The sequence below is a fragment of the Schistocerca americana genome, chromosome 10 (genome assembly GCF_021461395.2).
Source record: "Schistocerca americana isolate TAMUIC-IGC-003095 chromosome 10, iqSchAmer2.1, whole genome shotgun sequence".
Taxonomy (NCBI): domain Eukaryota; kingdom Metazoa; phylum Arthropoda; class Insecta; order Orthoptera; family Acrididae; genus Schistocerca; species Schistocerca americana.
This window is the reverse complement of record NC_060128.1, coordinates 127,591,328-127,595,754: the sequence shown is the minus strand read 5'-3', so window position 1 is coordinate 127,595,754 and position 4,427 is coordinate 127,591,328. Positions and strand designations below refer to the sequence as shown.

The 4,427-nt window shown below is 49.7% G+C and overlaps 1 pseudogene; it reads left to right on the top strand.

Annotated features, from left to right (window-relative positions):
* The first annotated feature begins 2,933 nt into the window (after positions 1-2,933).
* On the top strand, positions 2,934-3,050 carry LOC124552763 (annotated as a pseudogene).
* Positions 3,051-4,427: the final 1,377 nt, after the last annotated feature.

The window sequence follows — 4,427 nt, the reverse complement described above, 5'->3', positions numbered from 1 at the left end:
GCAGATGTCGCGTATGTCCGTAGCAATGTGCGAACTAGGATTGAACGTGGTGGAACAACATCCTGGCAGTAACGATCACCTCATTTAACATCTATAGACTTCCTTGTATGGGTTTACATTAAAGACAGAATGAAGCATGCTAACGTAGTGCAAGTTAATGGTGAATTAACTTACATCTGAAGAACGAATTACATGGCAAATATTAAACATTATGTAAGGTATGACAACACTCTGTAACATCACTTCATTCGACTTGGCTGTGTTATAGATACGATCGGCGGCAAATTTCGCCAAGCCATTTCAGCAACTGCGACAGAAAGTTGTAAGACACAGAACCTACCAAGAATATGACATGTTATGTTGCATTAAAATATTGCCATGGGCACGCTGTACGTCGTTAGTCTGTGGAATCTACATTATGAGGTCAGAGTGAGGCAAGCGAAAATTTAGGCCAGGGGCACAGGCCTACCGACCTCTTTACGAAATTTTAATATCCGCGGATGTGGACCTCATTTTCTTAAACGACGCAGACCTCTAAATATCAGCTATTTGTGCATCTCGGTAATTAGTTACGGTCGTCATATATACTTGTCCCTTTTCGTGCTATAATTACCGGAAACCTTGTCTCAACATCCTGGACCATTTATCAATCGCACGACCTGTAAAAAAAAGCGGTATGTAAAGAATTAGATATGCAGTTCTCTGTGACAGGCAGGCTGGCCACAGGAGTGATTGAGTGTTGTTTATGTTTAGCGTATTTACCAGGCGTAGTGGGTTATATAAGTAGAATGAAGATTCACTTGGAAAACTAGGAAATGCCGCGTACTCGTTTAAGATAGCGTTATCAGCACCCAAGATAGTTTTAAAGTGGCGTCTGTGACGGTAGTCATTTGGCCAGCTGCTCGAATCGGGCCATACCCACATTTTTGTGACATCTGGATCCGAATGTCAGAGTAGTCGAATGTTGGACTGTACGGAAACTTGAGGGCGGGCGTGCTTGTCATGGTTTCGGTTGACAACGTCTGACCATTACAAGAGATGCTCACCATTTTATGAACCGAGCACATCGTAGACCCTTTACATCTGCGCCTGCGCCACCCGGACGCAGTGTTTACAGCAAATACACGGACTATCTCGACATGTCTCCCGCCGGCTCACACTCACAGCTAGCGTCACCTATCCGCAGCCCCGGTCCATGTCTTCCAAGCTCGCTAATTTTAGATTCCTGCTAGAGGTCGACCGTACATGCGCATCTCCAATGAAGATTGGATCGAATAAGCGAAAGATCTTGGGTTCGAGTCCCATTCCAGCACACAATTTCACTCGTCAGCACTAATCCCTCATAAACTCCCGATGCAGCTGACACTGTTAGTTCCTTCCCTTTCCTTTCCTTTCGCCCACTCCACCTTCATTTCACATAATAAGTAATGGACTGCCCCTCCTCGACAGCTGAGTGGTCAGCGCGACACAATACCATGCAAAGGGGCCCGGGTTAGATTCCCGTATGGGTTGAAGATTTTTCTACGCTCAGGGACTGAGTGTTGTGTTGTCTTCATCATCATCATCATCATCACATCATCATCATCATCATCATCATCACATCATCCCCATCGACACGCAAGTCGCCGAAGTGGCGTTCACTCAATAGACTTGCACCAGGCGACAGTTCTACCCGACGGGAGGCCCTAGCCACACGACATTTCATTTCATGTCATACACCTCACGGTCGATTCGGCGTAGATCCTTCACAGTGGTTGGGTGGGTCACGTCGTCCATAAACAGCACATTTCTATCTACCCAGGCATGATCGATAGGGTTCATGTCTGGAGAACATGCTGGCCACTCTAGTCGAGCGATGTCGTCATCCTGAAGGAAGTCATTCACAAGATGTACACGACGTAGGGGGAGGGGGGGGGGGCAATTGTCGTCCATGAAGACGAATGCCTCGCCAATATCCTGCCGACATGGTTGCACTATCAGTCTGAGGATGGCATTCACGTATCGTACAGCCGTTACGGCGCCTTCCATGACCACCAGCGGCGTACGTCGGTCCCACATAATGCCACCTCAAAACAACAGAGAACCTCCACCTTGTTGCACTCGCTGGACAGCGTGTCTAAGGCGTTCAGCCTGAACGGGTTGCCTCCAAACACGTCTCCGACGATTGTCTGGTTGAAGGCATATGCGACACTCATCGTTGAAGAGATCATGATCTCAATCCTGAACGGTCCATTCGGCATGTTGTTGGGCCCATCTGTACAGCGCTGCATGGTGTCGTGGTTGCAAAGATCGACTTCGTCATGGACGTCGGGAGTGAAGTTGCAAGTCATGCAGCATATTGCGCACAGTTTGATTCGTAACACGACGTCTTGTGGCTGCACGAAAAGCATTATTAAACATGGTGGCGTTGCTGTCAGGGTTCCTCCGAGCCATAATCCGTAGGTAGCGGTCATCCACTGCAGTAGTGGCCCTTGGGCGGCCTGAGCGAGGGATGTCATCGACAGTTCCTGTCTCTGTATCTCCTGCATGTCCGAACAACATCGCTTTGGTTCACTCCGAGACGTCAGGATACTTCCCTTGTTGAGAGCCTTTCTTGGCACAAATAAAAATGCGGTATTGACCGTCTAGGCATGGCTGAACTACAGGCAACACGCGCCGTGTACCTCCTTGCTGGTGGAATGACTGGAACTGATCGGCTGTCGGCCGCCCCCCCCCCCCCCCCCCCCTCTAACAGGCGCTGCTCATGTCCGGTTTACATCTTTGGGCGGGTTTAGTGACATCTCTGAACAATCAAAGAGACTGTGTCTGTGATAGAATATCCACAGTCAACGTCTATCTTCAGGAGTTCTGGGAACTGGGGTCTGGGGTGACGCAAAACTTTTTTATGTGAGTCTTTGCCTATTTAATATTTTTATTTTACGTATCTTGAAAACGGCAACGGCCTTACCACAGTGGATACACCGGTTCCCGTGCGATCACCGAAGTTAAGCGCTGTCGGGCGTGGCCGGCACTTGGATGGGTGACCATCCAGCCGCCATGCGCTGTTGCCATTTTTCGGGGAGCACTCAGCCTCGTGATGCCAATTGAGGAGCTACTCGACCGAATAGTAGCGGCTCCGGTCAAAGAACACCATCATAACGACCGGGAGAGCGGTGTGCTGACCACACGCCCCTTCTATCCGCATCCTCATTGAGGATGACACGGCGGTCGGATGGTCCCGATGGGCCGTTTGTGGCCTGCAGACGGAGTGCTATCTTCAAAATGAGACAGTCAAAATTCTTCAATTTTTGTTCGATTTCTACATTTATTACAGGAAATAAGTGGAACAAATTCGATAATTTCAGAAACCATCAGTTTTGAGCGCTTTAAACCTCCAGGTTAAACCGGCGTCGAAACAAACAAAAAAAAAAAAAAACTGTCTGTTTCAGCGATTTTCGTCACATTTACTGCCCAAGTTCGTTATGAATATGACTCGCTTTTGTGATCACTGAAATAACAGCAGACACCCTCTCAAGCCGTGAAGTTCGTTTTCATTCTTTCCTTCTGGGTGCTTCAGGCTATTTTTTTCCTCTTTCCAATTCAATGTATCTCGAGTGGCTGTCGCCGCGAGACTCGGTGTTCGGTAGATAGGCGATCTAGGGAACAGCTGCGTACGACTTAGGAACCGGCGCAAGAGCTACGCTGACCCCTGCGCTAAGCCCTCACGAGAGGTGTGACGCACGTGCGAGAGGCGCGCGTATCAGGTAGAGCAGCGCTCGTGGCGCTGGCTGACGGCCTGCCAGCGCAGCCGCGAGTTATGGAGGTGTCTGCCGGCTTCTGTGAGGAGGCGCGCCGGTCACGCGAGCCGCCGCCGAAATCCGTGCACAGCGCCGGAATTTCATCCGACAGCGGCGGCGGCGGCGGCCAGGTATGAGGGCCGCGCCGCACTCTCGGCTAATGAACTGAAAGTTTGGCCGCGCGGCGTGCCCCGGCTAATTGTATTACTGCCATATATCTGGAGCCAACGCCCCGCCTAGGGCGCCGTATGCCGTGTCCCGAGACACGGTAAGGCCGACAGCCACGGAGACAGCGCTAGGGCGGCCGTAAGTCCCCCTTACACTGAAGTGAGCACACGTTAACGTGCAGCATCGGGGGAGTGTTCTCTCTGGTGTGAAAGCTACTTGCGCACGAGCAAACGGCAGTCGGTCGAGTTCATTTGGCATTCGCTTGTGTCAGGGATGGCGGTTACCGCTGAAACAGCCGGTTTTCGCTTATACCTTTCTTCATTTCCAGTTTTACCTGACTATTAAAACCGCTCGAAATAATCGGTTTCTGAAATAACGAATTTCCCTTTTCTTATTGCTATTTCTTCCATTAATAAACATACATAACGAACAAGGACTGAAAAATTCTGAATCTCCCTCAGACTTTCGAATTAAGAAAACTTA